The sequence below is a fragment of the Macaca nemestrina genome, chromosome 19 (genome assembly GCF_043159975.1).
Source record: "Macaca nemestrina isolate mMacNem1 chromosome 19, mMacNem.hap1, whole genome shotgun sequence".
Classification (NCBI taxonomy): Eukaryota; Metazoa; Chordata; class Mammalia; order Primates; family Cercopithecidae; genus Macaca; species Macaca nemestrina.
The window spans coordinates 15,879,607-15,902,751 of record NC_092143.1 but is presented as its reverse complement, the minus strand read 5'-3'; the positions used below and the strand labels follow the sequence as shown (position 1 = coordinate 15,902,751).

General features: G+C 35.8%; 1 long non-coding RNA gene across 3 annotated transcripts in view; it reads left to right on the top strand.

The window, feature by feature from the left end:
- The window catches only part of LOC105476976 (uncharacterized), a 543,799-nt gene that overhangs the window by 292,650 nt on the left and 228,004 nt on the right, over positions 1-23,145 (top strand). The window contains exon 4 of one of the 3 annotated variants that reach the window (XR_011617211.1): positions 5,583-5,710. The exons of the other annotated variants lie outside the window; for them this stretch is intronic. This is a non-coding gene — a long non-coding RNA (uncharacterized lncRNA). Of the gene's footprint in view, positions 1-5,582; positions 5,711-23,145 lie in introns of those variants that run through there. 3 annotated transcript variants of the gene reach the window in all.

Genomic DNA, 23,145 nt, shown 5'->3' with positions numbered 1-23,145 from the left:
TTTTACAGTTTGGGGTAAACTGAATCTTTCTTCCCAGAATCATGATGTATGTCTTTACTTACTGAACTTCTTTTGTTTTTAAAAGTTTTACAATTAACATATAATTATAGTGCATATTTTTGGAGTACATAGTGATGTTGTGATACATACAACCTGTAGTACTCCGATCAGGGTAATTGGCAAATTCATCCTCTCAAACATCATTTCTTTCTGGTTCTAGCTATTTGAAACTATATGTTATTGTTAACTATAGTCTTTTATGTTCTCCAGGGAGATGTTGTACTCTCTACTCATCTATTTTTCATTTTTTGCTTTACATTTTCTTAAAGTAGTATATGTACATGCATTTACCAATGTGTATTTTACTTTTCATTGTGTTTTTAAATGGTAAACACTTTCATTTGAAAAGGGCTTTCTTTTTATTTTTAATTTTATTTTTGGTGTATAACCCACTACCTTATTAAGTATCATTGGCAAATAATCATCATTTTTACTTTCTAATATTTATTTATTCAGTGTACTCGTTGGGCTTAGAGAAGATTGTTGACTAACTGCTGTGACTGCAGATAGCTCTGTCTTATTATTTTCTTAAGAAGGCATTTTTTTTCTGTTTTAGAGAAATACTCTTTGTCATGTTAAGAAAAGAGATATATTTTTCTAGTATATTAATACATCTTACTAAAGGGTGATTAATTTTATTGTTAATCTTTAGCATCTATTGAAATAAATCATCTACCTTTAGCTTTGTTATCTTAAAGCATAATGATGATAACAGTTTGTTGATTTCAAGCAATCTCTGCAATTTTAATAAACTCTTTGGTGTCATGCTATATTAGTCATATGGATTGCATATGCTAGTATTTTATTTAATATAAAAATATTACATCTGTGGCAATATTTGTTGTCATTCTGTAACAATATAATAGCACCAGAATCACTTTTCTTTAGGGCAGGACTTTCATCAAGTAGAATTCTTGGTTAGGGTCCTTTGAAAGCAGTTGTTTGATAATTGATCAGTTATAGCTCTCTTTCATTTTTTATTTTCTTTGAAAATAATGGTAATTTATATTTTCATATATTGTAAAAAGTTTTTTAGCATGTGGATATTTATTAGTATAATGTTTTATAACATTTTTCCCTTTATTTTTTAAAAAGTTTCCTCCAAATCGTTGAATATATTGCATTTCTTGACTTTGTTGTATTTAGTAATTTCTCTTGTATACATCCTTTTTTAGACATTTTTAGGGCTTTGACTATGTTAATAACAATTTGAGCAACAGTTATTCCTTTATTTTATCAATGTAATTTCTTTATTTTGTTTTCTAGTCTCTGCTTATCATTATCCATATCTTTTATTTTTTTAATTTCTTAATTCTTGATTTAAATGCATTGTTTTCATTTATCTTCAGCAACAGAGGCCTTTAAATATTTAAATTTTAAGTTGAGAACAGTAGCATAAGTTTTGAGATATATTTTATTAGTCTTCCTTTCATAATTTCTTAGTCTGTGGTTTATTTATTATTATTAAATTATCTTCTCTAGAAGCATATAAAATATTCACACAAAATATTGTATATAAATTCAAGGAGTTCCTGAGAACCCCTCTGAAAGAAAATAATGAATTCCTTTATTCCTATGTCCATTGCCCACTGTTAAAACCATCTCCCCTATATGTTAAATTATGATATCTATTTAAGCAGTCAAATTCAGAAATGAATAGGTATTTTAATTTCCCATTATGATTGAGATTCATCAATCTCTTTTCATTCTTATAATAATTCAGGCATATATACATTGATATTATATTGAATATTACACAAAAATATATTACTGACATACTGTGCCTTCTCTAGGACTAGTACCTGGTGTCAGTAACCAGTAACCCTCTTTGTTCTGTTTAGGATTTCCTTATATCCATTTACTCATGTTAATTTTATGTTGTTCATTTCCTATAACTTTTAATGAATCTGAATAGTGTTTAACCTGATTCTGTGGGATATTTCATGTATACTCACAGAATGTGCAAATAATTTTATCTACTCATTTCTAGCATGCAACTTTGATTTCTGTACCTTTATCTGATTACATTAAACTATATTTACGTAATATTGTTAAGTAATAGAAGAAGGCATCCCTTTAATTGTTCTTTTTTTAAAATGAGCTTGCTTTATGTTTTACAGGGAGTTTAACAGTAACTGTTACTTTAAGTTTTCTTCATAATGTTAAAATTATTACTATACATTTAGCTTTATAGTATTTTAAAAATCAAGAATAGTTATTTAGCTTCTCCTAACAATCTTTGTCTTTGCTTTCCTCTTATTTTTGAAACTATCAACTCTGATCAAGGGTATCACTGTGCTTCGACTTTTCAATTTACAAATAGAGCAACTACTTTATTTCTGTCCCCTTGCTTCCTTTCCAGAAATACACAACCACTGCTACCAACTGGAAACAAAGCGAACTCACTGTACTTCCATTAGTAGCAATTTCTGCTTCCCACAATTCCATACTAATTATGATTGAATGGTTTATTACTCAGAAACAACACTGCAGTTGACACCGATGTTACATATGAATGAAGGAGTGATTGGATTGAGAGCATGGAGTTATGTTTGATAACCCACAAAACGCTTTCTGGTACAGCATAGGAGAAAACAATGCAGTCTCTGGATATTTCCTAAAGATGCTGAATGATTGGGTCTGACTAATGAAATAGGCTTTTTTTGCTCTTAACAAACTTTTCTGTATGAAGAATTTATTAAGTTGGGCATATGAACAAAGTACATAATGAAAGCTCTAGGTGTTTGGGTTTAAAAGTTATTCTTTATGTTATTCCATGTTTTGAATTTGTTTTTTATATTTTAAATATTTATAATAAATTAGAAGACTTAATGGTAAGAAAAAAAAATTTCTTCAAGCATATAATGTAGCTGTTCTTAAACAATTTTAACGGTGTGGAATGTGAGTAGTGTCACTTTTAAGATTATGGTTTACATTCATTCCAGATAAAGGAATAGTTTTCAAAATGGCATTTCATACAAAAGGGTAATTGCTAGATTGTAAATGTTTTGCTGGTAAAGACATAAGAGAGTATAATGTCTTTTTAAAAATCATACATAGAATAATGCTTTCTATTTAAAAAATTCAATTTATAATTATTGACTTATTTCTCTTCATTTTGCTAAAAACTGATGTATTCTAGGGGCAAGAAACTATTTTTAATCACCTTTTGGCTTTTTTTTGTTTGTTTTTTTGTAAGTTTCTGATGCCTGTAATGCAAACAACCAGTAAAAAATAAAGATACAGTTTTTTAGGCTGAAATATTTATAGAGGTAATGTTAATGACTGTTTAGTTCACTGTCTCTTTTGTAACTTGAAAATGTTTGGTGTATGATAAACACAATTTTTTGAATGACGGGTGTATTTGTGTCAGAGAACAAAATATCCCGGGAATATTTCTGCCCCTACATTGATTCACTCTGAGATGCAAAGCTAAGGTGGCTTATTGTCTATTAGGATGATACCTACTTGCCTTAGTCTAGGCAGGTGAGAGAGTAGACAAGCCACTGAGCACTAAGGGTTTTAAAAGCAGGATGCAGACAGATATTTGTGCTACATTACTCTGAAGTTTATAAGCTATGGGAAAGAATCAGTCAACATTGAAATTTTTATTTCAATTTTTTTTCCAGCTAATATTGTTTGTAATGGACTCTAAGCCTGTCCTGAAATAGCTTGCCCTGCTCTTCCACAAGTGTGGTTGAGCGTGGGTAAAAGTGGGTACTGTGGGTAAAAGTAATGTCTACAGTGATGTTGTAAAATATGAAAATACTTTATCCAAGGAGTACATACAACTAGGATTAGATTTTAAGATTCAACATTTGAGGAAATATTATCCTGTTGTCAATTACCTTCATAAACCATGGCAACTTTTATATTTGTCAGGTTAGTTCCTTGCAACGTAATTGTGCAAATAAAGGAAGGAAAGTAAGAATTGCAGAGCTGAAATTTAAATCTAGGCATCTCTGATGCTAAATAGGATCCTTCTACTGCTTAATGCTATAATAGAGAACCTAAAACTTTATTTATAAATATAAACAGCTTTTTTTTTCCTTCCAGGAATTTTCATTTTTATTAGAATTGTTTTTAACCTGGGATTACTAAAAATCATATTTATAGTTTATTTTTTTCTGTCTCTGACTGGAATCTGATGAATGCAGGAATCAGCATTATTATCCACAAAGAGACAGAAAAGTGTGTAGGTAACACAAAGCCCTGAGTACCTGCCAGTGAGTGAACTCTCCAGAAGTTTCTTTTGGCCGTATTCCAGGTACCTCTGGTTACTGCCTACTCTCCATCCCACAGCAGTGGCATGTGTCTAATGATGTAGTTTAGAACATTAACTTTCTTAGCAAGTATTGCAGTTATCAAAATTAAAGTCTTCATCAAGGTATGAACAGAGTTACTAAAAATATGAGCCCTCACCAATTTTATTTTTCTTAGAAATTAAACCTTATAATTATTGCTACTACTACAATTCATTGAGTGCCTATTGGGTGCCAAACGCTTTGTAAATTCATAAAAATACAATCAGAAGTGAGTTTTTAAAAATATTTTATTCTTATTATACTTTAAGTTCTAGGGTACATGTGCACAACGTGCAGGTTTGTTATATATGTAAACATGTGCCATGTTGGTGTGTTGCACCCATGAACTCATCATTTACATTGGGTATATCTCCTAATGCTGTCCCTCCCCCATCCCTCCACCTCACGACAGGCCCCGGTGTGTGATGTTCCCCTTCCTGTGTCCAGGTGTTCTCATTTTCAATTCCCACCTGAGTGAGAACATGCAGTGTTTGTTTTTTTTCTGTTCTTGCGATAGTTTGCTGAGAATGATGGTTTCCGGCTGCATCCATGTCCCTACAAAGGACAAGAACTCATCCTTTTTTATGGCTACATAGTATTCCATGGTGTATATGTGCCACATTTTCTTAATCCAGTCTGTCATTGATGGACATTTGGATTGGTTCCAAGTCTTTGCTATTGTGAATAGTGCCGCAATAAACATACGTGTGCGTGTGTCTTTATAGCAGCATAATTTGTAATCCTTTGGATATATACCCAGTAATGGGATGGCTGGTTTTGAAAACCCCATCGTCTCAGCCCAAAATCTCCTTAAGCTGATAAGCAACTTCAGCAAAGTCTCGGTACAAAATCAATGTTCAAAAATCACAAGCATTCTTATGCACCAATAATAGACAAACAGAGAGCTAAATCATGAGTGAACTCCCATTCACAATTGCTTCAAAGAGAATAAAATACCTAGGAATCCAACTTACAAGAATTGAGTTGTATAATGCTCAGTTTTACAGATGAGAGAACTGAAGCTCAGAGGTCAAATCATTGCTGATAGAGTTTTGGCACAAATTTGATTCTCAGTATGCCTATTGTCATAGCCTATATTCTTCTCACCATACTTTGCTGCTGTTAAACTTAATAAATAAAATTCAGGCATCAGGAGAGGAATGCAATTATATAGGCAGACATCTAGTAATATAAATACCTTTCATTTACTCTTCACAGTGTCTCATCTGTAAAATCTCATTTAACTCACTAACTGTGCAAGAGCAAAGATCAGGAGTGAAAGAAAGGAACGTGCAGGAATATGGAGTGAAAAAAAATGCCTGCTTTATATGGAGTCCCTAAAGGAAAGAAAGGTCACATTGCCAGCTGGTGCTATGCTGTCTGTCATCAGGTTTGATAACAGGGTGTAAACATGGGGTCTGTTACACTGAACAAGTAGGGAATACCTTATTACCTCCAAAAATAGCACAAATGCCAAGCAACTTTAACTGGCTTAGTCTCAGGAAATTTCTTCATTCCCTAAGCATGTAAGGTTACAGTAAATTACTTAGAAACTTAAGGTTTGAGTGTATCAAAAAGCTCAGCTTTTCTGCATTGTTTTGACGATGGTTGAGTATTACTTCAAATTAGATTTGCTACATTATTGAGTTAAAATTCTCTAAAGAGTCCTTAATATGAAATCAGGTGAAGAATTATGAAAACTAAACATAATATTCTATTAAATGAGGAGAGGAACTATACACACATTGGTGAAAACTCAGCTTGCTACGTTCCTTTGAATTTAGAATGAAGAAACTATTTCTCAGGCAAAGTTTGTCTACCAACAGTCATTCTGTAGGGAGGACTTGAAATGAAATTATAAATCCGCAAACAGAGATTTTATTATAGTGAAAAACCTTACAGAATCTTAACCACAAAAGTCAAACGCTGCAAAGGCTGTGATGACTACCAGGCCTATACAGTTGTTAAGTGATTAGTACAACAAAGGGAAGAAAAAATTATGGATAATTTTATGTACATTCATACTGATTTCTTACTAAAAGAATATTTTCTTTTTATAAAATTAATTTTGATAATTCTCCTTGAGATACTTCATATTACAAAACCACTTGAAAGAAATATTCTGACTTTGCAAAAACTTTTTCATTTAAAATAAAGTTTTTTTTTCCAGAAAAAAATTCAGCTTTACCAATCCTGTGATATTTTCTTCTAAAAGAGGAAAAGGTGTTTATATAATATCCATTTCCTCTCTCCTATTATCCATATGTCTTGTACCTAAGCTGACTGCAACTTATTTGGCAAAGGAATGTTTTTCTAACTTTAGCAGTGGGAGCCTATGTTCAAATGATACTGTGTGTAGAGACCTGATATGTAATGCAAGTGCAAAGTCACTTGGGAAGAGGGATAAGATCTGACCTTGCATTGCTTTTGTCCATTCCTCCTTAATGGCCCAAAGAAGGCTCCATGAAAACCCTAGGGATCTTCCAAGATAGTCTGAAACCATTGGCATATCAATAACCCAGCCATACTTTTAACTGGATTTGATTTGTTTAGGTTCCCTTCCATTTCATTTTCAGCTTTTAAATGCCTATTCATGTTTCCAAATTTCTCACACATATTTTTCTTCAGGAATAACAACAGTTATAAAAAAATCATTTTTTCTGTTATAAGGTTAAATGCAAGTTTCAAAGGTTTTTGGCAAAATATAATCATAAAAGTGTGGGTTATTTTATGAAAAAATACTGTAGCAGGATAATGGATCAGTTAGAGTTCTCCAGGTGTCAGGTGTTTGAAGGTGATGTAAAAAGATTCAAAAGGCTCAACAGAACTCACCTGTCTATCTTCCCGCAACCCCCAGGAGGCCAAACTCCTAATGAAGGTCTGAGTCTCTACAAGATTTATGGTTTTCTGAGGTCTAAATTATCCTCTGAGCTAGCTTCAGATACCAGACTGGTTCCCTGGACTGGCCTATAGTACACTGCAAACCTCCAAGCACACCTGTCATTGAATTCTGTTGGGGATGTCTTCTGTAGCTCAGACAATAAGAATAGGTAATTGGTAACAAACACTTATTCGAGTCAAGCCCTGCTATAAATGCTTTCTATGCATCAACTCCTTTATTCCTCATAACAGCCCCTAAAAGAAAGTTCTATTACTACTCAGCTTTTGCAGATGTGATAAACAAAACACAGAATAGTTAAGTGGTCCACAATCACACAGATAATAAAGACGGAGGTTTTTATTAAAAGTCTCTAAGCAGAGACTTGACCTTAGATCAAGAATATGTTACAGGGCATCCCATAGCTTGAGGATATATCACCACTGCATTATGCTGCCTTCAGGGAAGCTGCATGGATACCCGAGCAAGGAAGTGTGCCTAGCTAAATTAAATCTACTGTAAGTAGCTCAAGGGAAGTAAGTGTAAACAATCTAATCTTAAAGTGTAGCTAAGCTACGCAAAGATATATTTTTTAATGTTTCTAAAGAACATTTTCTCTGAAATTGTGTTGATGCCAACATCATAAGAAGTGGATTATCAAAGTAGAATTTAAAAGTGTGAACATCTTAGTATGGTGCTTTTAAACATTTTAAGCAGTTTATTTTGCTCTATCTTCAGAATCACTGACTTCCAAATGTCTTTAATTTCCAATTTGCAGTAAGACTGTACGCTTTTTTCTTAAGTTAAAACCGCATGATAACTCATGTGATCAGTCAGTTACTCACTGAGATATCTGTGCATGATAGTAAATCAGTTACGCTGCCACATAGGTTTGGCTTTAAAATAGAATTGGCCAATGTAAGTGATAGACTGACACTGATGACCAAGTGTGTCTGTTTGTTTTCTGTTATACATATCTAGACTGAATGACTATTATACATTAATTCATATGTAAGATTGAGGTTATTCTCAGGGTCTATGTAATGGGAAATGACACAAGTCATTTTTACATAAATATACTGAATTAATTAACTTCTAAATTTGTAGTTATTATTTTGGCTATTCTGACCTTTTGAACTTAACAAAAGCCATGTTAATTTTGATAATTCTCAGCTTGTTATATGAAGAAAAACTGTCTTTAATTAGACTTAATTAGCTTATATAATTAAAAGAAAAAAACTAAATATCTTTTGCTGTTATTAAATTAGGTGTAAAAACCTTTTTAAGTATATTATGTTGTATACCAGCTTTAATAAATTTAGAAGATTAATGACATTACTTCTTGAGTAAATTTAGAAAGAATCAGATTATTTCCAAAATATGTTATAGTGCATCCCATAGCTTCCAGGTATGTCACAAATTGCATTCTTTCACATCTTTATTTTTAAATGAGAGGGTGATCTAAATTGACAATCCATTGTAATCCTGCCACATTGCATTTTAACTGAACTCTACAAAATACAATCAGGAAAGGTCTCTGATGATCATCTAGTCACATATAATGAACAGCCATGTTTTACAACTCCAGGGTGCACCCGTTGTAGAAGTGTCTAAGCAAATGGTGTTCCTTGGGGCACAAATATCACGCCGTTCATGGTTTCTCCTGTGGTTGTGAACTTAAGGGGTCTTGTGAATACCTTGTGTACTGTAGGAATTCCACCTGCAACCTCCCTGACAGGTACTCATTCAGAGTTTCTTGTCCACCCAAAGCCTTTTCTTGTTTCCCTCTTCTTAGAACATCATGATCTTTGTATGGGTAGAGTCTTATCTGTCTTTAGGTCTTCACTCAAATATCATTTTCTCAGAGAAATTCCCTAATAAGTGAACGAGTAAAAGAATATTCAAGCAGCTCTAGTGACAATGGCATGTTGTCCCGTGGGTTCTTCATCTCATTGTTGGGCAGCTGTAATTTTTGAAACACCCGCTATAGAGAAGACCATTTTTGTGTTTGCTAGCACAGCCATAACAATATGTTACAGACTATGAAGCTGAAAAAAAAGTAAAATTTACTTTCTCATAGTTTTGGAAGCTGGAAGTTCCATATCAAGGTGTCAACATCTTTGGTTTCTCCCACGACTTCTTTCCTTGGCGTGCAGATGGACGCCTTCTCCCTGCTTTCTTACAGGTCTTTCCTCTGTGTGTGCCCATCCTGATGTCACTCTGTGTGTCCCAATCCCTTCTTCTTCTTCTTCCTTTTCTTTTCTTTTTTTTTTTTTTTTTTTTTTTTTTGAGACAGTCTCACTCTCACCAGGCCAGAGTGCAATGGCATGATATTGACTCACTACAACCTCTGCCTCCTGGGTTCAGAATTGTCTGAATCATCAGAATCATCTATTTCAGAAAAATCAGATTCATCAAATGAATCTTTGGCCAACAACTGTTCTAGAATGATGTTAATATCACGCATAGGAATGCCATGATTTCTAGGATTTGACATTTTCAGTGATCAAGAATTACTATAATTTGTAAATGGGAATACCACTACTAAAAACAGAATGCTATAAACAGAATAATGTTTCTGTTTCCAAAGTCGATATACTAGAGTGGTGTGAAAATAATAACAGCAAGATATTTCGTGGCAAAGTTATCTTGAGGTAAACACTGCTGCGGAAGCATTGCTGGTGAGCATTCTCAGGGAAAATGGGAAAAGGGTTGATAAACTTATCTCCAAATGCAGTCACATTCTGGGAGTTCAACATCTGTATTTTAGGTTACACAATTTAGTATATAACTCCCATCTTTGCCTAAAGGCTTCTTGCTGCTTTCCGGATTCCCACAGCTTACCACCCTCTTCTATCTCGGCACTTTTCTTTGCAGTATTATCTCATGCCCTTGACCATATTACATGAGACTTAACTGATCTTATAGGAAAAAGAATGGTAATTACTATGGCAGATGAGACAATGTGGCTATGAGATTTCCTATTTCAGGGAGCATGAGTGACCAACAGCTTCAGCCACTGTGCTCTAGACCCTTCCCTGCATCTGCACCACAGTGAGAATTCTCTTAAGTGCTTCCAGCCAGTGACTAAGTGCAGCACAGGGGCTAAGGCAGTCTCTTTCCTATAAGAAATAGGATTCCTCTGGTGGAGACTTTGGCATGGGGACCTCCCCCCCGCAATTAATCTTCTCAAACTCTTAGAATCACACTGCAGTCTAACACCTTCCTTTTCCTTCTTCTTCACAGGGGTCAGATATGCACATTAGGCTGACAGTTTCCCATCCTTCTCTGGCTCCCTCATTTACTTTGCAGGCATTTCTCCCAAAAGTATGCTGCACATCTAATCATCTTGACATCTTCTTCTTGGAGGGGCCTGGTCATATTGCTTGAACATGTGTAAACGATGGAGGTCTTCTGTCTTTGGAGACTATAACTTAAAGAAAAGAAAAATCAAAGGTGGAAATTCTAGCTGACAACAGAGAATATATATTTCAGAAAGGCTAAATACCATTGAAATAATGCAAAACTCAATACAAGAATAACAAATTTAAAAAGAGTATTTCATATTTCTGAAAAAAATTACACATTTTGAAATATAACTTTCTTTTCAAAAAATTTATTCTGAACACAAGGATATTTTATCGCTATTTATACTTAGAATAAATATAATTTTCTTTTTTTTTTTTTTTTTTTTTTTTTTTTGAGACGAAGTCTCGCTCTGTAGCCCAGGCTGGAGTGCAGTGGCCGGATCTCAGCTCACTGCAAGCTCCGCCTCCCGGGTTCACGCCATTCTCCGGCCTCAGCCTCCCGAGTAGCTGGGACTACAGGCGCTGCCACCTCGCCCGGCTATTTTTTGTATTTCTTAGTAGAGACGGGGTTTCACCGTGTTAGCCAGGATGGTCTCGATCTCCTGACCTCGTGATCCGCCCATCTCGGCCTCCCAAAGTGCTGGGATTACAGGCTTGAGCCACCGCGCCCGGCCAGAATAAATATAATTTTCTGTATGAAAGTCATCATCAGACAAAAACATATCATCATCAGGAGTCCAAAGGGGTAAGACCAACACATTGAGGAAGGATAGACCCTCTATTTGATGTCTCCATAATGGTCTCAGCAAGGGCAAAATGGGACCTGCTCTCAAACAATCATGGCCTAGCTTCCACTGTCAACTTTGAGACCAGCCAGAACTAATCTCATTAGCTCGTTATCTGTTTGTGTCAATCACCACAAGGAGTCCCAGGATTCTCGGTTTTCCCTCACTGCACACACGTTAATCACTCTACATTATTGCATATCCTTTATTATGTCCCTTTCTTCCGTTCTCTTTAATTCCTAAAACCTCTCTAGTGAGCCCTCTGGAATTTATGGTCCATCATAAATAAAACCTTCATGCTCTCTTCTCTAAAAATTACCTTCAACTCACTCTAAATGAAACTTAAATCTCCCTTAATGATGCTACTGCCTCTGCAGGCACTCAGTTGGAAGCTGTTTTGTTTCACACTGGGCCCACCTTTTCATAAGTGTCCTCTTTGTTCCTCACTGCTAATTTCAGTCTGTAATCTCTCCATGGTCTTAAGTGTCTATAACATTGATTAAAATGTCATTACCAGTTTGTCCACACATCGATCACTCAGTGAATTTTCTCCAACCCCAATGGTCTCATCGAATTTCTTCAAACTCACCAGAATACACAATTCTCAGGGCCTTAGGACTTTCTATTCTCTATCAACTTAATTTTTTAATCAAATTTCAAAGAAAGCTACCCTGTCTACAGTATATAAAATTGTCAACACTGTTTACTGTATTTCTTCTTCTCCAGGTTTCTCATGTTTTCTTAATGGCAATAGTTTTCATCTGTATCTTCTATCAAGAATTTAAGCTACAGATGCATGGATCACGTTCTTCACTGTTGTATAAACAGGGTCTGCTGTAAAGTAGGTACTCGCTATGGTCTGGATGTTGGTGACTCTTCCCAAAGTCATATATTGGAACATAATACCCAGTGTGACAGTAGTGAGAGGTGGGGCCTTTGGGTAGTGAGTAGGTCATGGGGAGAAGCTCTTATGAATGGAATTAATGCTCTTCTAAGAGAGGCTGAATGGAGCTACATTGCCTCTTCTATCATGTGAGGATACAGCAATAAGGCACCATATCTGAAGCATAGAGCAAGCCCTCATTAGACATTGAACCTGCTGGTGGCTTGATCTTGGACTTTCCAGCCTCTAGAACTGTGAGAAATAAATTTCTGTTGTTTATAAATGACCCAGCCTAAGGTATTTTGCTTTAGCAGCCTGAACAAACTAAGACAATATTTAATAAATATTTACTGAATGAATGTAATAAGTTGAATTTATTGCAACTATAATCTTCCTCTCAAATCAGAGAAAAAGAATTTAATATCCATTTAAGATAAATAACATTGCTTTCTGTTTCAATCAACATATTTTTATCAGTTTCATCAGTTACATGCATGGTTCTCTGTTTATAATACATGAATAAAACATGATTTTATAGCTTGAACATTCCCTTTCCAGGTATATAAACACAACTGTAAACAAACAGTAATAATTATAGAGGTAAAGATTATTTACACATAGATTTCAGTTTTCTATAGCAACTATTTGGAAGATAGTTTTGAGAGGAACAAAATCAGAGACAGGTAAAACAATTAGGAATGTTCACAGCCATGAAGGTGAGAGGTGATGGTACCTTATAATGAATTGATTAGTAGTGATGGAGAGGAACGGACAAATAGAACATATTTAAGTGGTACAATTAGGAAAAAATGATTTTTAACTTTATTTCCTCTCTCTTTAAAAAATAGGAAAGTATATCTAACAGAGATATTAGAGCAGTCAGTTGCAAGGGGAAAATAAAAAAAATTAACATTTTATTGATTTAATTTTGATGTGACACCAAGAAGACACCTAGAAAAATATCTCCAGAAATGTTGGTCTGAATATAAAGCTTGATATAGGGGTCTGGGATAGAGAAATTAATTTGGGAGTGTTCAATATGCACAGGAGTAAATGAGATGGCCAAGGATAACATACAAAGACAGAACAATCATGAGACAAAGAAAAACACTCTAAGAATAAGAACTTAGAACATTTACTGAAAGGATACTCATTTAAGAGAGAGAATAAAATGTTGGAAGCAAGGAAGAAGAAAAGGAGGGGGGGGGAGGTGAAGGAGGAAGAATTTAACAGTGTAGTGCATAGTGTGGTACATATTAGAAGTAAAGGGAGAGATTAGATAGTCTCAAGAATGAAAAAGGAAGCAAAATTCCCAATAGCACTAGAAAAGCTCAGTAGACTAACAAGTGAAATCCAAAATACATAAGAAACTCCAACTGAATAGTAAAACAAAAGCAAATGAAAAACAAAAACTCTGATTTTAAAATGGGCAAAGGAGTTTTATAAACATTTCTCCAAAGAAGAAACACAAATGACCAACAGATACATGAAGAGGTCATCAACATCACTAGTCATCAGGAAAATGCAAATCACAACTACAATGAGTTATCACCTCACAGCTGTCAGGATGGATGCTATATATACAGAGACGTTAGGATGGATGTCTCTATATATATATAGACAAGTGTTGTGAGGGAGGGAACTTTGTACACTGTTGGTGGTTATGTTAATTGGTACAACTATTAGGAAAAATAGTGTGGAGTGTCCTAAAAAAACAAAACATAGAATTACCATATGATCCAGAAATCCCACATCCTAATATATACATATATCACCAAAAATGAAATCAGTAACTCAAAACATATCTATACTCCCACATTCACTAAGGAATTATTCACAACATCCAAGATAGAAAAATAATGAAAATTTAGTATATACATGGAAAGAAATATTATTTACCCTTAAAAAAGGAAATCCTATCATTTGCAACATCATGGATGCACTTTGATGAGATTATGCTAAATGAATTCAGTCGGAAACAGAAAGACAAAGACTGCAGGATCACATTTCTATGTGGAGTTGTTAAGAATCAAACCCATAGAAGTAGGAAAGGGAGTGGTGGCCCCCAGGGCCTGGGGAAAGGAGGAAAACAGGAAGTGTTGATCAAAGGATACAAAGCTTTAGTCATGCAAAATAAATAAGTTCCAGAGATTACTGTATAACAGAAGGTGTGTGGTTAACAATGCTGTGTTGTTGTTTTCTGTTTTTTGTTTGTTTGTTTTTAATTTGTTAGGAGAGTAGATCTTATATTAAGTACTTTTACCACAAAAGGAAAAAAATAAACAAAACAAAACAAAAACAGGGAAACACAAATAACCCAAGTGGGGCAGGAGTAAATTTTTTGAGGTGAGAGATAAGTGTATGACATTGTGGTGATGATTTAATGGGTGTATACTTACCAAAAATGTCATCAAGTTGCATAAAATAAACATACACAGTTTTCTGTATGCCAATCAAAGGTCAATAAAGAGGAAGACAATTTAAAAAGAAAATTACTATTGGATTTAATATTAGGAGACCACCAATCGCTATCACAGAGTTTCAGGAGCACAGAGAGCAGCAGAACGCAGGATACTGCACATTGAATATGAGGTAAAGCTGTTAAGGACATGACAATAACACTTTGATACCAGATGAAAGTAGGAGCGGGAAATGGGGCAGTGGTTGGATGGGTATTAGGTAGGTAGAAGAGGTTTGAGTTCATTTAGAGGCAAATAAAAGGAAGTAGAAAGGGGGATGCTGAAAGTGCAGTAGAAAGAGTAGAAAAAGGGGGATGCTGAAAGTGCAGTAGAAAGAGTAGTTCTGGAAGCAATAGTGAGGAGTGGGATACAGAGCTGAGTTAAAAGGTGTAAGAGAGAAGGCAGGAAGACAGGACAGTCGTGAAAGTAGATGTGGATGTAGATTAGCTTGTAGGAAAGGTTCTGGTTAGTTTATGTAAATTAACAGTCTCATTTTGTTTTCCAGGCTGGAGTGCAGTGGGGTGATCTCGGCTCACTGCAACCTCCACTTCCTGGGTTCAAGTGATTCTCCTGCCTCAGCCTCCTAAGTAGCTAGGATTACAGGTGGGCACCACCACACCCAGCTATTTTTTCTATTTTTAGTAGAGATAGGGTTTTGCCATGTTGGCCAGGCTGGTCTGGAACTCCTGACTTCAGGTGATCTGCCCACCTCGGCTTCCCCAAGTGCTGGGATTACGCCACTGCCCCTGGCCATTTCTTAAAAGCTAAAGGAGGTAAGGTTGTTGCTGATAATTGTAGGCAGGGGTTTTGAATACTAAGCATAAGATATCTGTGTATTCTTGGAATACTCACAAAGAAGGATGAAAGAAAAGGATGTACTAGAGCAAGTAATTGGAATCAAGCCACAGATTTCTTGGGGCACCAAGCTTTACAGTGGTATAATATTCTATGATAATCAGCAGCCATCCCCATGTGTAAATGGTAAGGTGGGCTTTAATTCTGAGTTGCAGTTTGGCCAGAAAAGTGCAGTAAAATTAAAATTACAAGGTAACTGAGATACCTGATGGGGAAGGAGTAGATGATCAGTGATATGGTTTGAATTTGTGTCCCGGCCCAAATTTCATGTCTAATTGTAAACCCCAATTTTGGAGGCAGGGCCCTGGTGGGATTTGACTGGATCATGGGGGCGAATTTCCCTTTTGCTGTTCTCATGATGGTGAGTGAGTTCTCGTGAGATCTAGTTGTTTAAAGGTGTGTAGCAACTTCCCCTTCACTCTCTTCTTCTCTGTCCATGTGAAGATGTGCCTGCTTACCCTTCCCCTTCTGCCATGATTGTAAGTTTCCTGAGGCTTCCCCCGCCATGCTTCCTGTACAGCTTACAGAAGCATGAGACAGAAGCATTACAGAAGCATTAAACCTCTTTTCTTTGTAAATTACCCAGTTTCAGGTATATCTTTATAGCAGTGTGAATGGACAAATGCAATGAGTCATGTTGTATATGTGGGACTGAGAAGGAAGAGAGGCCAGCAGGAGTTGATAGATCAGAAGAAGATAAAACAGTCAAGAATCTTTGCATTTCTTTAAATCAAAGAGTAGAAATGATGTGAGTTACATTATAGGAAACCTGGAAAGATAGGAATATAAGATCAGAGAGAAGGTTATTGAAGTAGAATTTCTCAAACATATTTGTTTCAGATGATTTCACTCTCAAAAAATTGTTTGATATGGAAAGGAGTAAATATTGTGATCATTAACGATGTTCATGAATTTGAGACTAGAAAAGATTTTGGAACCAAAGGAAAATATTGAAATATCCTTGTTTAGTTTTAAAATAAGTAATCTGTCAGAGAAATAAGTTGTCTGTGGTCCCACACCTACTTTGTGGAGGAATTACAAGTATTTGTGGTGGAATTAGGAACAGAATTAAGATTCTTTTTTCAAATATATTAGCTTATTTATTTATTATTGTTATTACCTCTGTTACCTAATATTGGAGAGTGTATTAATATCTTCTTCTTTTTGTCACTGAAAATGAGGAATCAATCGCTTAAGATAGCAGTGAAACTTGTCAACAATACGTCTCAGAACAAATGATAAGCAATGGTAAAAAATAAAATGTTGCTTGTCTTTTGCTCATGAAACTATATCTGTCATTCATAAACTGAGCTCTCCCTCTCTCAGTGTTTGCATATACACCTTATAGAGGAGGGGTGGTAGAAGACAGGTTAACATTTGAATGGAATTTATTATTGTCTTTTATTATTATACTAGTCAAGAAAGATATCTAATATAAAAAAGAAAACAATCTTTATATTTGCATATTGAATTGTATTATTTTTCTACTGTTGATGCAAATATTTTTGCTAAGTCTCCCATGTTGAATCAGAGTTATTCTAGAAGTCCAGAGTTTGCATGCTGATGTGCTGATTATTGTCTCTTGTGAAAAGAAACGTCTACTTTAGAGGCAGTGTTAAGTGACGCTGTGCATGTATTTGTATGTATTATTAACACTTTAACAACAGGGACTGGTGTCTGTGGTGAAGGTAGAACAGGTGCCACAAGCCACTGGGCTGACTCTCATCATGGTTTCTAGTTAGATTTCAAAAGATAAAGAAAATTGCATACTCACCTCCCAAAGAAGATAATTCTTGGGCACATGTCAAATGACTGTAAATAATTCTATGAAATCAATTGTCACATGAATTGAATTCAGCACATCTTTCCTTTTGTTTTAGGTAGGGAGGCACTCTTTTCATAGAAACCATAAAAATAGTGTGATGAAATTTTCTGAGTCAATCAGACATTTTGAGTGATTCAGTTAAACTCTAACCCTATTATTGGATTCCTATTACATATAGAAAACACAATAGAAGGCCAGGCACGATGGCTCATGCCTATAATTCCAGCACTTCGGGAAGCCGTGGTGGGCGGATTACTAGGTCAGGAGTTTGGAAACAGCCTGCACAACATGGTGAAACCCCGTCTCTACTAAAAACACAAAAATTAGCTGGGCGTGGTGGCGTGTGCCTGTAACCCAGCCACTCAGGAGGCTGAGGCAGGAGAATCACTTGAACCCAGGAGGCAGATGTTGCAGTGAGCTGAGATCACACCATTGCACTCCAGCCTGGGCGCCAGCGACAGAGCAAGACTGCATCTCAAGAAAACAAACAAACAAACAAAACCACACAATAGAAAATAACCCTAAGTCACAGAAATACTTGTAATGATTTACATTAACACTTTTTAAGTACTATATTCATTTAGTACTATATTCATTTGTTAGCTATTTAAGGCAAAGATATATGTACTTATCAAAGTATACAAGGTAGTTGAGAACTCAGCTTGATATGATAAGAATTTGGACAGTCTGTTCTAGGTGGAGGGAGTATGGAGGAGTAAAAAAGAAAGGGAAAAAACTACTAAATTTGAATTATTGCAACATAAATTTTAGAAGCAGAGATAGAGGCAATGCTACATTAAGCTGGAGAGATAGGCAGAAACTAGATTCTGAAGCAATACTGATTAGATAAAGTCACAACAGAAATCAATCAAGGAGGATAGAAGATGCAAATGTCATTATGCACAAAAGCTAAAGTAAATATTGTAATTCATCATAACATTTTTTCAAATATTATAGGAATTTTAATGAAAATACAGTCATCCTTCAGTATCCCGATTTGTTCCAGGGCCTCCCCTTGGATATCCAAACTGGAAGATGTTCAAGCTACTGAAAGAAAATGGCATAATATTTGCACATTCTCCGAAGTACTTTCAAGTATTTCTAGATTACTTGTAACACATGATATAATATAAATTCCATGTAAATAATTATTGTAGTGTATTGTTTAGAACATACAAACAAGAAGAAAATCTATACATGTTTAGGATGGATGCAATTTTAAAAACAGATTTTTGATGCACAATTTGTTGAATCCATGGATGAGGAACCCATGTACAAGAAGGGCCAATTGTATTACTTTACATAATCTGTTTAAAATATTTCCATTTTCCAAAGAATAAAATATGTACACATATATTTTAAGAGGCATAGTACTTAAAATAAAATTGTGTGGCCTCTTCTCAGTTCTTCACCTATTGGTTACTTTTTAGTATTTTCTAGTATTAAGTATTATCGCCCGCCATTGTAACTTTAATTTGATGATAAAAATATAGTCTACTTATGTCTTGAAAGCCTTCCTGAAGCCTTTTTTTCTAGCCCAACCTAATATTACTCCTGCCCTTTCTTGAATTATATTCAGTAAATAAGTCTATTAACTGCTTCTGCAAGCTTACTCTGAGTTTCTGTGACTATCCCTGCCCCACTCCCAACACATTTTTCTTCATAAAGACATCCCTTTCCTTTAATTTCCACTTGTCAAAACCTACTCAGGTTCATCTCTGGAAAGATGCTACTCTTCACATGAAGCTCTAATTAACCAGGGAGAATTGGCCTCTACTTTTGCTCCCACAGATGTGGTTAAACCTTTATTTGAAGACAAGGATTGTTTCTTTCTTAAATTATGTATAAACCACCCAAACCTTTATACCAGATGCTGTTATTTGAAAGAAAGCTAGGCCTTGGCTACTGTTACTTCTCCAACATCATCCTCCTTGTTTGGTTCTGACCTCTGCAACCCTCTGCGTCTCATAGGCAGGATGCTTCACCTCCACCAGAATTACAGTCTAATCCCAGTGCTCAGGACTAGTTCTGAACAAAGCAGCCTTTAGGCATAATCGATTTAAAGATCAAACCCATTTATACTAGCCACTGACATATTCTATTTCCTACTGAAACACTGTGAACCTTTTTACCAGTTACTCTACATGGTTACCTAGTTGATCATTCCTCTATTATCTCATGCTGGACTATTCTGTCAGTTTTTATGGTCTGAAATAATATATTTGAGTCCTTCAGTCTCCAACCAGGGCACTGATTATTGGAGTGGGTGGACATTAAGTGTTCAATAAATGTCTTTTGAGTGAATGAATGAATGAGTGAAGTACATGCAGAAACCAGTGAATGAATTGTTAAGACTTTGTGGAATCATGTACTGATTGCCACTGCCCTGGGAATTACACTCAAAAGAGAGGCCACTCCTTAGTTTCATGCAATTTTTCCCACTATGCAGCCTTCTTTCTGATAAGGGGTATGTTATTGCTAAGGAATGGACTTGCCAAAGTAAATCCTGCCCTCCCTATGTGATAAAGAGAAGGAGGAGAGAGTCCTTTGATGAATAATGTATCTAATATTCAATAATGTTACTAATTACAAGTATCAACATTGCAGTATACACTTTTTAAAGTAGTAAGAAAGCGTCAAGATTACTTACAGTTCATCCTTTATACAGAAGAGTGTCTTAAAAATAAGAAAAGTTGAGTTATTTGCTGAAATTTCGTAGTAAATTACAGAAGAATTGAGAAGACAACCTTGGTTTCCTATCTCACCATCCGGTGCTCTTTCCATTATAAGCATATTTACAATTATGGCCTTAACAATGAAGTGAGCTAATATGACTTAATCTTCATACTTCTTGACTAGTGATTACATTTTTACTTTTTTGCTGTATCATGAAGTTGCCAAGAAGCTTTATTAAAAAAAAAAATTGTACAAACTGTGATTTTATGACACATCAGTCTTTTCTTGATACCAGCTAGGCTGAAGATAACATTTTTTGCCAACCCTTCTCATCTGCCAAATAGCTTTTTAAAAGCAGTAAATATAAAGTAAAATTTCAAAGCAAATGCTCACTCAATTCTCAAGGCAACAATTTAGAAAAGGAAAGCAACAGAAATCTCAGGAGGAGCTTCTAAGAGGTCATGTGGCCTTGGATGGAACTTTGCACTCTCTCAAATCCCTCGAGGAAGGGAAGTCATTTGTGCTGGCAGTGCTGGGGCAGAGTGGTCCCTGAGAGTCAGCTGCAGAGCTGCTTGGGATGTGCTCTTCATCCTTTTCCTCCCCAGGAGACTTCTTAGAACACTTGGAGCAATAAAAGAAGGAATCAGTTCAACTCTCCTGCTTGTGGAACAGATTAGGAGATACGGACTAGTGTAAAATACTTTCATTTTCACACTGCTAGAATTTGTTATTACATTGAAGGCTGTTGTATTAGTTTGTAAGGGCTGCCATAGCTAAGTATCATAAACTGGGTAGCTTAGGACCCAGAAAAAATCTATTTCCTCACAGCTCTGGAGGCTAAGCTTAAGATCAAGGTGTCAGCAGGGTTTCTTCTGAAGCTTGGCTCATAGAGTGTCATCTTCTCTTTGTCTCCACACAGCCTTCCCTCAGTATCTCCCTGTGTCCTCATCACCTTTCCTTTTAAGGACATCAGTCATTTTGGATTAGGACCCACACACATGACCTCATGTTACCTTAATTACCCCTTTGAGATCCTGTTTCCAAATACAGTCACATTATGAGGTACTGAAGGTTAGGGCCTCAATATAGGAATTTTGGAGGAGCACAATTCTTTAAAAAATGTCTTTTACTATAGGTCCAACTTCCAACACAAAGTAGAGAAAATTTGGGGCCATGCTTTTCGGGAATATGACAATTCTAGATAAAGTGCCAACCAGCCCTCTGCTTTTCTATTGGCAGAAAACCTGGAAGACAGTTTTGAATTGAGCCCCTGCTTAGGTAGCTTGCAGTTAGATTCCAGGACCCTAACATTGAAAACTGATACTTGTTTGTTATTTCTATAACTTAATGTCTATGTTAAATAAAATTCTTGCTTAAAGTTAGGATGGGCTTATGTTAGTGATAGAAGCTTGATTCAAGTGTTCATTTATAATAAAACATCAGCTATTTATTTTTTGATGACTGGTTTATTATGGTGTATTAGGGTTCTCTAAAGGGCCAGAACTAATAGGATAGATGTATATATGAAGAGGAGTTTATTAAGGAGTATTCACTCACACAATCAGAAGGTGAACTTCCACAATAGGCTGTCTGCAAGCTGAGAAGCAAGGAAGCAAGTCTGAGTCCCAAAACCTCAAAAGTATGGAAGCCAATAGTGCAGCGTTCAATCTATTGCTAAAGGCCCAGAGCCCCTGGCAAACCATTGGCGTAAGTCCAAGAGTCCAACAGATGAAGAACTTGAAGTCAAATGTTTGAGGACAGGAAGTACCCAGCACGGGAGAAAGATGAAAGCCAGAAGCCTCAGCAAGTTTAGTCTTTCCACGTTCTTCTGCCTGCTTTATTCTACCCACATTGGCAGTTGATTAGATTTTGCACACCCAGACTGAGGGTGAGTCTGCCTTTCCCAACCCACTGACTCAAATATTAATCTCTTTTGGCAGTACCCTCACAGACACACCCAGGATCAATACTTTGCATCCTTCAATCCAATCTAGTTGACACTCAGTATTAACCATGACAAGTCCACCCCTTGTCAACTTGAACCCATACATATCTCCTGGAATCATATATAATATTCAAATAAAGACAATAATAAGGTCATAATTACACCTAACATAATACAACTATCCTTCATACAACCAGAAGTGTACTAATCCTTAACTTAAATACTGTTTCATGAAGTTAACAACACTTAAATGCTGACATGAAGTCAGTCATTCTTATGTCACATGATTAAGGAAAAAGGAAATAAAGTGAAGATATTTTATTAGTACAAGTGTATACATTCACGAACATGTTCTTAACAAAATAAGAAGGATATACTCATGACAATTAGTCCTCGTTTCTGCAACTGGTCATGTTGTTGTAAGCTGGTATTGATGACTACCTTCTTCTACTTTCTGTAGAAGTACATTCTGTGTTTCCTTTGCCTTCAGCAAGCACCTCAGCAGGTTGTAGTTTTTTACCTGGTGGAGTGACCCAAACCTTCATTCCCGAAGAGTCTGGTCCATTTGTAGTCCTGCCTGGATTGGGTTGTTGTAGTTTCCCATTGACCTTAATCACAGGGCATGGTAATACTAAGAGACAATGGATCTCTTGTATTCCATGTATACTCTTCCTTACCTCCATGATGGAGTAGTACACAGATTTCATCTTGGTAGTCTGGGTAAATCACCCCAGCAAATACTGTAACTCTCTTCTAACCTGTTGACTTAGAGGTAGGAGAAGCCAAAAATGGCCAGATAGTAAGCTTAACTTCCAGTTTAACGGAATCATTGTTGTATCCCCTGGTGGCAGCATTCCTCTCCCTGGAACTAAGACTTCTAAGCCAGCAGAACATAATGTCATGGGAACATGAAGCAAGAATTTTGCTAGTGTGTCACTAGAGGTGATGGTGATGATGAATGGTGCCACTTCCACTTCCATCACTTGATTCCTGGGCCTGGGAATCCTGGTTATGGGAGAAAGAGTACCATATTTTGGATGCTGATTCAGAGTATACAAAGATTTCTGGAGAACTTTGCCCCAGTCCTGCAAAATGTTGTCACATAGTTAGCATTAGAATTGTGACTTCAAAAGACCATTCCACAGTTCTATCAATCCAGCTGCTTCA